The sequence below is a fragment of the Lampris incognitus genome, chromosome 2 (assembly GCF_029633865.1).
Source record: "Lampris incognitus isolate fLamInc1 chromosome 2, fLamInc1.hap2, whole genome shotgun sequence".
Taxonomy (NCBI): domain Eukaryota; kingdom Metazoa; phylum Chordata; class Actinopteri; order Lampriformes; family Lampridae; genus Lampris; species Lampris incognitus.
Window position 1 is genome coordinate 8,538,654 of NC_079212.1, and position 15,521 is coordinate 8,554,174.

Here is a 15,521-nt window from a genome sequence, read left to right on the forward strand (position 1 = left end):
ACCTGTGACAATCACTGTCTCCGCGAAGCCGCTTGTCACTCAGCAGCTAAAGAGCCTCCTCCTTTACCGAGCCGCGCCAAGCTCCTAAAACCAGAAAAGAAGTGCACTGAGCAGGAAGTGAGGCGTGTCACACAGGAAGTGGGAGTTTAAGGCCGGCCAGTGTTGAGGCAGCTGTGGTGGACAGGGTGACCCCAGCAAGTAGACAAAAAGGCAGATGATGACACGTAAAGGTGTCATCTCATCTCCTGCCGTTATTTGTCCTGACCTCTCTCACGTGCTTTGGCTGTATTTTGTAAAAGGTCAAAGTAAACCGGAAGTCAAAGCTAGAACGACATGTTCCCAGAGACAACAAAGATATTTCCGATCCGGGGAGGGCTGCGCACTACCACATGAGGACTCGCCAGCCGCTTCTTTTCACCTGACAGTGAGGAGTTTCACCAGGGGGACCTAGCGCGTGGGAGGATCACGCTATTCCCCCCGAACAGACGCCCCAACCGACCAGAGGAGGCGCTAGTGCAGCGACCAGGACACATACCCACATCCGGCTTCCCACGGCCAGTTGCGTCTGTAGGGACGCCCGACCAAGCCGGAGGTAACACGGGGATTCGAACCGGCGATCCCCGTGTTGGTAGGCAGCGCTACGCTACCCGGATGCAGATAGGCTGTTTCTAATCGGGATGTCCTCGTCATGGAGGATTCCATGTACACCCTGTGAAGGTGTCAGAGAAATGCCCCGGATGTCTTGTGTAAACGCTCTGACGTCACCTGGGCTCGGCACACGGCCAGTAAGACCGGGAGCGCTGGGGCGGCGTCCAGGACACTGGTAGTCTGATTCATACTGGCTGCCTTCCCACTCTGCGGTATTGGGGGAAAGACCTGAAAAATACCACATCTAAGCTAAATAACCTTAACCTAACCCCGACCTTAACCGGTAGCTAATCCCACAACCGTTCCTTTCCCCGGAGTCGCAGAAGCATGACGTCACAACAGCGCGATTGGTCACTTCCAGTGATGGTGCTGGAGCAATGTCGTGGGAAGAAAGCCAGTACAGCGATATCAGATACACCACAGGCGGCGTCCGGGTAGCGTAGCGGTCTATTCCGTTGCCTACCAACACGGGGATCGGAGGTTCGAATCCCCGTGTTACCTCCGGCTTGGTCGGGCGTCCCTACTGACACAATTGGCCGTGTCTGCGGGTGGGAAACCGGATGTGGGTATGTGTCCCTGTCGCTGCAATAGCGCCTCCTCTGGTCGGTCGGGGCGCCTGTTGAGGGGGGAACTGGGGGGAATAGCGTGATCCTCCCACGTTCTACATCCCACTGGTGAAACTCCTCACCGTCAGGTGAAAAGAAGCGGCTGGCGACTCCTCACGTATGGGAGGAGGCATGTGGTAGTCTGCAGCCCTCCCCGGATCAGCAGAGGGGGTGGAGCAGCGACCGGGACGGCTCGGGAGAGTGGGGTAATTGGCAGGATACAATTGGGGAGAAAAAGGGGGGGAAATCAAAAGAAAAGAAAAAAAACGGGAACACACTCCAACAGACCGCCTGGAGCCTCCTAGTGGCATTACAGCAGACACTCAGAAAAACTACTGCGTCACTAATGGACACACAGGACCCACACTTTGATTCCGGGCTCTTAATATGAGGCGCTCCCCCCACAGCGTGGGTTTGCTCTCCCTTTGGGGCGACGCCTCATCCCGAACTTCTCCCTGACCGCGGCCACAGTTCAGGTGTGGAGCCTGAAATATTCACACATCTCATCGCCCTTCAAGATGCTTTTGTGTAATATGAGAATAGGTTTGTATCACTCTCTGAAAGGTTCTTCATTCTAGTCATTTGCTCTCCTCCCGCCCTCTCTTTTCTCCTCCGCTGAGCTGGCTGTGTTCTCAGTTTTTCCTCACACATGAACGGTAGCAGCACAGCAGGGAGGAGAGGAGGAGCAGCCTGGCATCCTGACTTCGGCTAATGAGCTTTGTGACAGGGCTGCTGATGCTATATGGCTTCCAACAATCTCTCTCTCTCTCTCTCTCTCTCTCTCTCTCTCTCTCTCTCTCTCTCTCTTTCTCTCTCTCTCTCAGGTGTATGCTGGTAAATTGATTAGCTCAGATTTCCCAGAGGCCCCGGGGACAGGCAAACAGACTGCCTCACATGTAGGTAAATATGTCATATTCAGAGTTAAAGTTACAGTGCTGAAGAGCGCTGCGCTAGTTTACCTGACAGATGCGCTGCAGTGTAGGGAAGGTCAGTGACGCTCGAGCCGTCCAGATCCTAGAGATCCTAGAGATCCGCTAGAAATTAGCCTCCGCCGCTGTCGTGTGGGTGGCTTCCCTACCGTCTCACAGGCAAAACATGGCTGAAACTGAGCGTCAGCCGTTGACATCTGTTGTAGAGCCCTATGGCTTCCACACATATTACCAAACTCAGAAAGAATTGCTGTGGCCCGGACCCGTCCCCCACCCGACACTTTCAACTGGCCCACATACTGCATGGAATGATGGCAGACGACTGGGTCAGAGCCTCTCTGAAACTCTTTTCCTTATCCGATGCGAGGGTCTAAGGGCAGGATGTTGTGTTGTGCGGCAAGGCTTGTGGGGCGCTCCTGACCAGATAGCGAAACTGCTGTGGCCTGGACCCGTCCCACACCCGACACTTCATCCGGCCCACATACCGTGTGTAATGATGGCACTTGGGCGGTCCGCTCCTGTTTGCCAGATCTGGACCAGAACCGAGCCACAGCAATGCCACATGTTTGCCAAAGGTGGCCCATATTTGTTCTGTGATATTTGGGCCGTATTCACCATTTACCACACGGGCCACTTCAGGGTCACATCCAGATCACATGTTGCCGAGAGCACCGCATCTTTGCCACAGAAGGCCCACATTTGATTTGGCATATTTGGGCCATATTTGATATTATACATGCGGGCCACTTCAGGCTCTCATCCATTTTGTCAGGGCCAGAAGAAGGCCGTCGGTGCCGCATCGTTGCCTGAAGTGGCCCACATCCGGACGCTATCTGGCATATGAACAAGGAAGTGTGCAGAATCTGGAGATTTGGGGGAGCTCATCACACAACATGTGAACATGTCAGGAATTTGAAGTCATTTGTGTGGACGTGTGGGTTTGTTTTATGGGGTAGAGAAAACAATGTCGAAATGAATACAAGAACGTGGGAAAAAAGATGAGGACAAATGGCCATTTTGCTGTTGTTTTTTTACTGTTGTGGCTAAATGGGCAAATTTTTCCATAGCAAGCAAGTTTATTTATACAGCACATTTCGTACACAGGGCAAATCAGTGTGCTTTACACAAATGAAAACAGAAAAGGAACCACCATATGAAATATAATTAAAAGAGAGTAAATAACCAATAGGAACAATCATATATAAAATATAATTAAAAGAGTACAAAGTACATAAAATGTACTTTGAATTAGTAATTAAAAAGAGTAGTATAATTAAAAGACAGGTACTATAAAAAGAAAATAGTACAAAAAAAGAAAAGAATAAATAGTCACTTGCCTGCCAGGAGTGGGTAGAGATCTACTTCCAGAATTGAAGTGCAGCTGAAATGGGGTGCAAGTTTTAATGCTCAATCATAGGCACAAGTAAAAGAAATGTTTTTTAACCTGGATTTAAAAACTGCTCGTGTATCTGGGGCACATCTGAGATCTCCGGGCAGTTTGTTCCAGTTGCATGCAGCGCAACAGCTAAATGCCGTGTTGGGTTTGGGCTCTGGGCAGAACTGAGTGCCCCAAGTCCACGGAGCTCAGTAAAAATTGGAAGACAAAAAACGAATAAGGGGAAAACTGAGAAAACCCCAAATGGGGATAAATAAAAGGGAATTTGGGAAACAATAAAATGGATTTCATCCGGCCACGCTGTTGCTAATGCTCTTTTACCAGATTACTCTCTCATATCTGTTTGTTAGCCACAACAGCGATGCTTTATCCCCAAACTCGACGCCATCTGCCCTCTTCCTCGGTTGGCTGCCATGTTGAGGATGTCAGACACAACGCAGCCTGTCGGTTTTTCCAAGAGAGGCCCTCCTCAACCTCAACCGTTCAAAGCAACCACAACAGCGTTCATATTTATTTGTATTTGTCTGACAACTGACAGATATAACGTATCAAAGGGACGTTTGTTTGTAGGTAAATCTTTAGGATTGTAGCTTTAATATTAAAGCTGGGGTAGGTGAGTTTTTTATGGCATCGTTGGGCAAAAGCTCCATAATGACCTTTCAGCATATTGTCATTCAGGCGGTCTGAGACAACACCAGACTTCTGCACCTCCTCTTGGCTCTGTATTCAGGTTTTACAAAATCTAGTCCGGGACAGAAGATTTTAGCCAATCACGTGTCAGTTCAGAGAGGGGGCGTTCCTATTGGCTGAGAATCAACAAGACCAACTCGAAATGGCTGCTTCACATGAACAGTATTAGCGTAACTAAGAGAGTCACTGAAAATAATATTTATTACATGGACAGATTATTAACCACGGTACAAGTGTCATGAGTCTCGCTTCGACGTTTCCTGTAAGGGGCTGAAGAGCGATGCGGAAGTCGTTTGGTGGGAGGGGCTTAGCGGAGTGATACGAGGCGGCAGAGCGGGAGAGAGAGAGGGAGGGCGGGGCGGAAGGATTTGCACTGGAATGTTTCAGTACTGCAGCTTTAAGTGTTACTTGCCAAGATTTTCGTGTACTGCTTTGTTATGTGGGGCACCTATTAACCTGCACTTACTGTGGTCCTCCTCTAGGGGTCCGATACTCTCATCCGTCCAAGCCATGGGATTTAAAAAGCAGAGGTGACTCTACTGTGACGTGACTCGATCTGGATTACTCGGGTTTCTCCCCACACTTCCTGCCCAGCTGTGTTCCCCCGTCCGCCGTATCTCCCAGTAAGCGAGGCCTCGGCCTGCTCGCGGTTCCTCGCCTCCAGGGAGCCGCCATGTCGACCGGCCCTCCAAGAAAACACAACCTCGAGGAAGAAGAGAGAGAGAGAATATGATCCACATACAGTTTGTCCTGCAGCTGCAGCTTTATGACTGTCTCTGTTCTGGAACGAACACACCATCAGCTGCAACGGGAAGCATCACAGGATCAGCAGGATATAATTCAGACGGTCTTCCTCCACTCGGCGTGGAACTGGAATAGACTCGGACATTACTCAACGCTGTGTTCTTGGAAAACACTCAGTTAAAAAAAAAAGAAGGGGGGGGGGATTCCTGGAAACAGTGAGCTGTTTTTTTCTGGGGGGGGAGGGGGGGGGCACTTCTGTCCTGAAATCCAAAGGGGTCTCTTCCTACACACATTCAGTGACGACGATCTGGTGCTTTTTGTCGAAAGTCGAAAGTGCCGAAAAGTAACTGAGGCGGTGACACACACATCCAGGACTGTTAGCCATATGCCTTTGTAAGCTCGGTGTGCTCTGTATTTGCTAATGTGTGAAACACACACTCGTGTTTGTGTGTGTGTGTGTGTGTGCTGGTTGCTGCTATTCCCCTGACCAACACATGCTAGAACAACACACGGGCCTGCTCACACACACACACACACACACACACGCCTGTCGAGGGCTTTCATGGGTGTATTTGTGGGCCGGCGCCGAGTGTGCCGGGGGAAGACTGTGTGTGCCAGTGTCTGTCATGTACTGTTGCGCTGTGCCGTCTTAAACATGACCCATATAAACAGAGTACCAGGTACGCCGTGTGGCTTTTATTCCAGCAGCCCCTTTCTCTTCCACAGACCAGACGCCGCTCTCCAACCTCCAGCGGTCCCTTACGATGATGGGTATTTCAACTCTGCCGTGACTAAGGGGGGGGGGGTGCCAATAAGCTCTTGTGTGTCTGTGTGTGTGTGTGTTTATCGACACTCGTGAGAATCTAATGTCCTCAGAAGCATAGTGAAAATCTAGGCCACCTGCCTATTGTGGGGCCTATTGTTTTGGTCCCCATGAGGTTAGGGGTTATACTATATCTGGGCTAGGGGTCAGGTTTAGGGCTAGGGTAAGGTTGGGTTAAAATTGGGGTGGGGGGGGTTGGTCATTTTAGGGTTAAGGGTAGGGTAAAATGGTTGGGGTTAGGGAATGGGATTAGGATTCAGAAAATTCCTTCCCCCACGAGATTGTATTCATATAAAGAAACGTGTGTGTGTGTGTGTGTGTGTGTGTGTGTGTGTGTGTGTGTGTGTGTGTGTGTGTGTGTGTGTGATCTTCTACTGGTCACTCCGCTGTAGTACATCGTCATGTGGGTGGAGCAGAGTTGTGCCGGTGGTGTTCTTATTTGAATGGGAGGAATGAGAGGGGCAATCTAGTACGACTGATTCACCTGACCTACATGTCTTTGGACGGTGGGAGGAAACCGGAGCCCCCGGAGGAAACCCACACAGACACAGGGAGAACACCCTGACTCCACACGGAGGACGACCCGGGACGACCCCTAAGGTTGGACTACCCTGGGACTCGAACTAGGGATCGACCGATTATCGGTATAGCTGATTATCAGCTTAGATATTCCTCTAGGTGTGTGTGTGTGTGTGTGTGTGTGTGTGTGTGTGTGTGTGTGATCTTCTACTGGTCACTCCGCTGTAGTACATCGTCATGTGGGTGGAGCAGAGTTGTGCCGGTGGTGTTCTTATTTGAATGGGAGGAATGAGAGGGGCAATCTAGTACGGCTGATTCACCTGACCTACATGTCTTTGGACTGTGGGAGGAAACCCACACAGAAACGGGGAGAACATCCAGACTCCACACGGAGGACGACCCGGGACGACCCCTAAGGTTGGACTACCCCGGGACTCGAACTAGGGATCGACCGATTATCGGTATAGCTGATTATCAGCTTAGATATTCCTCTAGGTGTGTGTGTGTGTGTGTGTGTGTGTGTGTGTGTGTGTGTGTGTGTGTGTGTGTGTGTGTGTGTCAGCCCTGTGTGATGGCCTGGCGTCCTGTCCAGTGTGTCTCCCCGCCTGCCGCCCAGTGGCTGCTGGGATAGGCTCCAGCATCCCCGCCACCCTGACAGCAGGATAGGCGGTTTGGATGATGGATGGATGGAAAGACGGAATGAAGTAGGAACTGAGAGATTCCACATGGATGACTCCTAGTATCGCTTGCTTTCACAATGCAATGGCATCTTAAAAAGAAAAAAGAAGAAGAAGTGTGGGTAGCTGTATTGTTTCAGTTCCGGGATTTCCATTTTTCAACTTGGTAAATGAGGCTCGCGTACTCTGGGCCTACAGAATACACAGCAGTGAGTCGGCATGGCAACCGGCTGCCGCCCGTGTTTCACTCAGACATCCTGGATGTGTCCGGAGGAGGACAGAGGGAGCTGGGAGGGAGGACAGAGGAATGGTGAGGGTGCAAGGAGTGGAGGTGCCGAAGGCGGATGAGTTTAAATACTTGGGGTCAGCTGTCCAAAGTAACGGGGAGTGCAGGAGAGAGGTGAAGAAGAGGGTGCAGGCAGGGTGGAGTGGGTGGAGAAGAGTGTCAGGAGTGATGTGTGACAGAAGGGTACCAGCAAGAGTTAAAGGGAAGGTTTACAAGATGGTGGTGAGACCAGTTATGTTGTATGGTTTGGAGACAGTTGCGCTGATGAAGAGACAGGAGGAGGAGCAGGAGGTGGCAGAGATGAAGATGATAAGATTTTCACTGGGAGTGATGAAGAAGGACAGGATTAGGAAGGAGTATATTAGAGGGACAGCTCAGGTTGGACGGTTTGGAGACAAAGCAAGAGAGACAAGATGGAGACGGCTTGGACATGTGTGGAGGAGAGATGCTGGGTATACTGGGAGAAGGATGCTGAATATGGAGCTGCCAGGGAAGAGGAGAAGAGGAAGGCCAAAGAGGAGGTTTATGGATGTGGTGAGGGAGGACATGCAGGTAGCTGGTGTGACAGAGGAAGACGCAGGGGACAGGAAGAGGTGGAAACGGATGATCCGCTGTGGCGCCCCCTAACGGGAGCAGCCGGAAGCAGCAGTGGTAGTCGATCCTGGACGTGTTCAGCATGGAGCATCAACACAGCTGTCGACACAGTGGACATGTTCCAACCTCTGCTTTGGGATATGAATCACATCGTCACATTTCTGCCTTGTTCCTCACTGACCACGCTGCCTTTGGCTCCACGTCTGGGCCTAAAATAGTGCTGGATTTTGTCTGGATTCATTGGGAAACCTCGTCTCATCTCTCTGCCAAGGATATAAATATGAGCGTTCTAACTGAAGTTCACTGCCATCCCACTGCTTCGCTGTGCTTGAGCCGGTAATACTTCGTAGACACACTGACCCCTCGTTGCAGCTAATAACTCAAGCAAATCACCCCCCCAAGTGTACTAAATCCAACCCCAGTCTCAACTAAGACACCCCGAGACAGGAGTAACCCATAAATACCAACTCCAACCTGCTTCTCCTGCAAACATGCAACCGGCCTCCGTCTCCCTCTGGGTGTGTTTTTATTTCCCCGGTGCACTGGTGAGAAGCATCCCATAATCCTCGCCACATCGCTTAGATACCTGTGATGTCATCAAAGCGCACCACCAGCCGCGGCGCTCCGACAGGATATCTCCATAGCAACAGGGGAGGGGAGTGGCGGGAGGAGAGCGTTATGGCAACAGAGCTGCCTCTCGCAGGTCGCTGTATGGAGGAGATGGGCAACGCTTTACATTACAGGCCAGTCGTTATGCAAACACACATAAACACATATATGAGTAAAATAAATGTAACTGAACTATGATGAGTGGTAATTACTGAGTAATATATCAATAAAACTATATATATATATATATATGTGTGTGTGTGTGTGTGTATGTATATATATATGTGTGTCTATGTATGTGTCTATATATATGTGTGTCTATGTATGTATGTATATATATATGTGTGTGTGTGTATATATATATGTGTGTGTGTATGTGTGTATATATATATATACATATATATATGTGTGTGTATGTATGTATATATGTGTATATATATATATGTGTGTGTGTGTGTGTGTGTGTATGTATATATATATATGTGTGTGTATGTATTTATGTATATATATATGTGTGTGTATGTATATATATGTGTGTGTATGTATGTATGTGTGTATATATGTGTGTGTGTATGTATATATGTGTGTGTGTGAATGTATGTATGTATGTATGTGTATATATATATATGTGTGTATGTGTATATATATATATATATATATATATATATATATAGTTTGCTTCCTGCAAACCCTGTATGGGATAAATTCACACATCACATTGTACCAAACACCAACCTCTTGAGTCCCCGGGATAAATGGTAATTAGCTGTTTAAACCTGACTGTACGGTGAATACTGACGCCCTTCTGAGGAACGTCACCGAACGAGGGCTGACGTCAAAAGCCGCCGTCCGTTTTCAGGCTTGGCTTTTCCCAATGCTTAAAGCAGTGGCACTATAGGTCCATCTGCTGACGTCACATCATATGCACGTGCACACACACACACACACACAATGAAATGACACGTTTTACAGGGGGACGTGTTGACGGGGGGGGAAATAAATCGGTTGACTATGAGGGATAAATTAAACGGAGTAAAAGGGGTTTGACCCCACAAAGAGTCAAGATGCTCTGGTATCTCCGGAGATGTCCGCTGTTAAAATGTAGATTTATGCTTTCAGCTTTTTCGGTGGGATTACGGGCGAAGGAATTCTAATAAACGGTCTCTTTATGAGAGGAGCTTTACTGCACAACGGATTTATGGCTCTCCGCGCATGTGCAAGTGCACGTGTCTCTGAAGCGAACCCAGAGTGCTGTGAGCTATTGGACAGGACAAACCCAGTTATAGGCTGAAATAAAAAGAACAATGTTCACATCCACTCATGAGTCAAAACATTATGACCCCTCACAGGGGAACCGAATAACGTCGATCATCTCCAAACAAGGGCACACGGCAAGGCCTGGGTCGAGTAGATGGTAAGTGAACAGTCAAGTTCTCCAAGTCACCCTGGTGGATGCAGGAGTAAAGACCTGAACCACTTTGACAAGGGCCAAATAGTTATGGCCAGACGACTGGGTCAGAACCTCTCTGAAACTCTTTTCCTCATCCGGTGCGAGGGTCTAAGGACAGGATGTTGTGTTGCTGTGAAGCCCCTTGAGGCAAGTTTGTCATTTGTGATACTGGGCTATACAAATAAAATTGACTTGACGTGAAACGGCCAGGCTTGTGGGGTGCTCCTGACCAGATAGCGAAATTGCTGTGGCCTGGACTGCATGGAATGATGGCACTTGGGCGGTCCGCTCCTGTGCGCCAGATCTGGGCCAGAACCGAGCCATAACAATGCTGCATGTGCCACATATTTGCCAAAGGTGGCCCATATTTGTTTTGTGATATTTGGGCCATATTCATCATTTACCACACGGGCCACTTCAGGGTCACATCCAGATGACATGTTGCCGAGAGCACTGCATCTTTGCCGAAAAAGGCCCACATGTGATTTGGCATATTTGGGCCATATTTGCTGTTATACAAGTGGGCCACTTCAGGCTCACATCCATTTTGTCAGGGCCAGAAGAAGGCCGTCAGTGCCGCATCATTGCCTGAAGTGGCCCACATCCGGATGCTGTCTGGGTGGTCAGCAGTGATGAGTATCTACCGACAGTGGTCCGAGGAGGGACAAACCACAGACAAGCAACAGGGTGTTGATGCATGGGGACAATGAAGGTTATCCCGTCTGGTCCGAACTGACAGAAGGTCTACGGTGGCACAAATAAGAAAATGTTAATGATGGTTACAGGAGGAATGGGTCACAACACACAGTGCACCACACCCTGCTGTGTATGGGGCTGCAGACCAGTCAGAGTGCCCATGATGACCTCTGCCCTCCGTCAAAAGTGCCTACAATGAGCACGTGACCATCAGAACTGGACCTTGGAGCAGTGGAAGAAGGTCTCCTGGTCCGATGAGTAATACAAGATTTAGATCACATGGATGGCCGTGTGCGTGTGCACTGTTTACCTGGGGAATTGATGGCACCAGGATGCACTCTGGGAAGAAGGCAAGCCGGTGGAGGCAATGTGATGTTCTGGGCAAAGTTCTGCTGGGAAGCCTTGGGTCCGGCCATTCATGTGGACGTCAGTTTGACATGTGCCACGTATCTAAACATCATTGTAGACCAGGTACACCCCTTCATGGCGGCGGTGTTCCCTGGTGGCAGGGGCCTCTTTCAGCAGGATAATGCACCCCGCCACACTGTTCAGGAACGGTTTGAGGGAACATGATGAAGAGTTCGAGGCGTTGCCCTGGCCTCCAAATTCTCCAGATCGCAATCCCACTGAGCGTCAATGGAATGTGCTGGACTGACAAGTCCGATCCATGGAGGCCCCACCTCACAACTTACAGGACTTGAAGGATCTGCTGCTAATGTTTTGGTGCCAGATACCACAGGACACCTTCAGGGGTCTTGTGGGGTCCATGCCTGGACGGGCCGGCGCTGTTTTGAAGGACCAACAGCATATCAGACACGTGGTCATCATGTTTTGGGTCATCAGTGTACGCTGACGTGCATTTGTGAGCGCATAAACACGCACATGCTCTTACAGACATGCGCACTGGGCTCTGCTGACCACACACAGGGCAGCTGCTTGTTTTAGCTTGTTTCTGGGTTGTTCTCCCGCTAGCCACTTTATGTTTTACTCACCAGTCCAGCCGCTGCAGCCACGGCAACCTTTACAGCATAAAACAGCAAAGTATTGCTGCTGTAAACTACTAATAAGACACGTTAGCCCCTAGCTAACGGGTCTGAGCCTTTAGCCGAGCGGTTAGTGACGTCGCCTTGTGGTGCAGTAAACTCCGTATCGAATCCCGCACCGGGCAAGAAAATAACCGGTTACACTGCGTTTCGGCCGTCCCTTCACACCACAGCGGCGTTTTGGGGGCCTGAAACCGGGTTCCAGAGTGGAAAAAACGCAACCACCGTGTAAACTAGCAAAACCGGTTCCGGATCGTGTGCAGATTTATTGGGGCTGAGCCTACACACACACACAGAGCACCTTACATCATCACACACACTAATATTGTTGCTGCTGTTTTGTTGTTGTTCACTTACGACTGTTGCTGCAGCGTTGAGGAGCCGAAACTCAACAACTTTACTCTCTTGTACTTTGTTAATGAGACGTAACGGATAAAGAATCTTGACTCTCGAATCTTGTGGAAACGGTGACGTCACGGCTCCCCTTCGCACATGCGTATTACGTTTTCAGGCCACGGGGTAAGGCCTTCATTAGGCCACCCTTACCCGAGGGATAGCGGGTGTAGATCGGTGTTGTGTGCGGGGACTCGTCGTTCTCCAGCGACCCCTCTTGGCGCATCCGGGCGCCTGCAGCCAAGCGACCGGAAGCGTCCTCCCTACGTCTCCTCCGCGGCCTGAAGGTAATCAGAGCCCTAGAAAGAGAGAGCTGCGTCAACTCCGTAGACGTCAATGGGCCAATTATTTAACAGCAATGGCGGATCATGGGGAGCCTCGGATAGTTCCAAACAGTGCGACCCGGGGCAACAGGATTTCTATGGCGGAGGTGTGTTTCTCGCATTAATTAAAGGTTAATTGACAGGTAAGAAGCTACAGTTGACATTTTAATGACCATTTTACAAACACGTTTGAATCAAATTAACGATGCAATTTAAAGCGTGATGGCTCGTCAATTTCAAACAAAATATTACTTTTAATGTTCCTACACATGCGCATAGGATATGTATCACGTTGGACTATATTTATATCTGTATATAAATGTAAAAATCTGAAAATATTGGTTAGTGGTTACCAGAAATCGCGGCTAAGCGGGCCCGCCAAGCTTTGTTTGGAACTATTCGGCGGCTACATGAACCACGTGACCCTCTCGCGTTCTGACCCCTCGTTGACGCAACTCTCCCTTTCTAGGGCTCTGAAGGTGACGCAATCCATGCGAGGAGGCTTCAGCGTGTAAAATAGCAAGAGCAGCCGACACGAGTTTGGAGGAAGCTGGTGTTACGACTATCTCCTTCCCGTGGAAACGTGAGCCAGGGGAGTTATGCGACAACCGTTCCGGCCATATGCCACTGGGTTAATCGGGTGGGATAAGGGGAAAAACTAGTGTCTACTACTACTTTCGGCTGCTCCCGTTAGGGGTCGCCACAGCGGATCATCCGTTTCCATTTCTTAAATTATTTATGATCCGCATATTTCATTTGGCAAAGATTTTACGCCGGATGCCCTTCCTGACGCAACCCTCCCCATTTGTCCGGGCTTGGGACCGGCACTAAGGATGCACTGGCTTGTGCATCCTCAGTGGCTGGGTTCAAAGGGGAAAAACTAGTGTAAACTACTAATAAGACACGTTAGCCCCTAGCTAACGGGTCTGACCCTTTAGCCGAGCGGTTAGTGATGTCCGCCTTGTGGTGCAGTACACCCCGTGAAGAATCCCGCACCGGGCAAGAAAATAACCGGTTACATTGGTGGCAGCGGCGGGATCCGGAAGTGTGCAGATCCTCAGAAGTCTCTTCGGAGCGTGGGAAGAACAAAGCGCGAGGGCGCGCTTCCGGGAGAGGGTGACGACTGTAAACTACTAATAAGACACGTTAGCCCCTAACTAGCGGGTCTGACCCTTTAGCCGAGCGGTTAGTGACGTCGCCTTGTGGTGCAGTACACCCCGTATCGAATCCCGCACTGGGCAAGAAAATAACCGGTTACACTAGAAATAACGTTGTCAGTCAAATAGCCATGCGCGAGTAAGAAGACAACGTGAACAATGGCGGATTAGCGAGCTGTGTTCGTGCTGATATCTCTGCTAAGTTTATTCAAGCTCCTCCAGCAAGTGTGGATGTGCTGCAGCACCATGACTGTGGTCAGCGGAGACACTATTATCTGTTTTCGAGCGCGCTCTCGCCATCCTTCATTCGCTCGCCCTCTGGGCAGAAAGCGTTTGTGCGCAGGCGCATTGTGTTATCGGGGTCCACCCCGGAACAGCTCTCTGCTACAAAGTTCTACCGCCCACTACTGGCCTGGCACGCATACTGCAGCGTTTTCCGTCGTTTTTTTTTTTTTTTTTTTTTACGGATCTATGTACTGCGGATCGTATTCAAAACGATGTCGTCTGAACGCGGAACTTTTTTAAGACGCAAAAAGGAAAAACTTTCCCGTTGTTAGCAAAGACCGTTGTCGCGTAAACGTAGCATAATGGCGGAGCCCCAAACGCGGCTCGTTCCTAAGGGCGATGACGCTTCCAGAGAGACGAGATTCTCTCTGCACGCCGATTGGCTGATCGGTTCTTGTTTTTGGCCACAGACCAGCCGGAGAGGGAACGCCCTCTTCACAGAGTGCATGCGCCGTACATACAAGGGAAACCCGCAGACATGCACTTGCACGCAAATACACATGCACACACATAGACACGCACACAACACACACAAACACATAAAACAGCCCTGGCGTTCACACTCGGATGTCGTGAGATACTCCCTGTTTTCTCCGCCTTGTTGCCATGGCGCCGATCCTCTGCCGGTCATCACAGTTTGTGGTTGTCCAGAGACGCAGACAGATGGCAAAGAGGGCGAGAGATTGTAAAAAGAGAGATGCTGTTGTCGAATGGATGACTCATCACTCTGCCATCGTGACCTTTCCTCTCGCCATCCCTCCATCCCTCCCCTCCCCACCATCATCATTCTCCAGACACCACCTGTCTGTAGAAGCCATACACACTGACACACTCTCTCTCTCTCTCTCTCTCTCTCTCTCTCTCTCTCTCTCTCTCTCTCTCTCTCTCTCTCTCTCTCTCTCTCTCTCTCTCTCTCTCTCTCTCTCTCTCTCTCTCTCTCTCGATGTTTTCTCCATGTGACCCATGTTCTCTCTTCACTTTCCTATTGTCTCAGCGTCCTCTATATTTCCTCTAGTATCGGTCTGTCTCTCCGTCAGTCTGTCTGTCTGTCTGTCTGTCTCTGTCTGTCTGTCTGTCTGTCTGTCTGTCTGTCTGTCTGTCTGTCTGTCTGTCAGTCAGTCTGTCTGTCTATCTGTCTGTCTGTCTGTCTGTCTGTCTGTCTGTCTGTCTGTCTGTCTGTCTGTCTGTCTCTCTGTCAGTCTGTCAGTCAGTCAGTCAGTCAGTCTGTCTGTCTGTATGTCTGTCTGTCTGTCTCTCTGTCAGTCAGTCAGTCAGTCAGTCAGTCTGTCTGTCTGTCTGTCTGTCTGTCTCTCTGTCAATCTGTCTGTCAGTCAGTCAGTCAGTCAGTCAGTCTGTCTGTCTGTCTGTCTGTCCCATGGGCTGTTTCCACTGCTGGACTATTCTGACACTGCACTGTGACAGCTCACTGACATCACACACTTCAGATAGGAAGTGAGCCAGCCCATCGTGTGGCTGTCGGATCAGGCTTCACGTACACTGACTGTTGATTTAATCAGACTGGGCAGACAGAAGGTTTGACGGACAGGTTCTCCACGGTGTCTCTGCACGTGTTGGCACACACAGAGACGCCCTCAGTCTGGAAAGCTGTGCAGGATAAATGTAATTGTTGGTTGTATATTCAAAGTTGTTATCC

At 49.8% G+C, this 15,521-nt stretch overlaps 1 long non-coding RNA gene across 1 annotated transcript in view; it reads left to right on the forward strand.

Annotated features, from left to right (window-relative positions):
* Positions 1-5,074, forward strand: part of LOC130106586 (uncharacterized) — an 8,887-nt gene extending 3,813 nt beyond the window's left edge. The window contains exons 2-3 of the long non-coding RNA XR_008809744.1: positions 2,078-2,149; positions 4,751-5,074. This is a non-coding gene — a long non-coding RNA (uncharacterized LOC130106586). The remainder of the gene's footprint in view (positions 1-2,077; positions 2,150-4,750) is intronic.
* Positions 5,075-15,521: the final 10,447 nt, after the last annotated feature.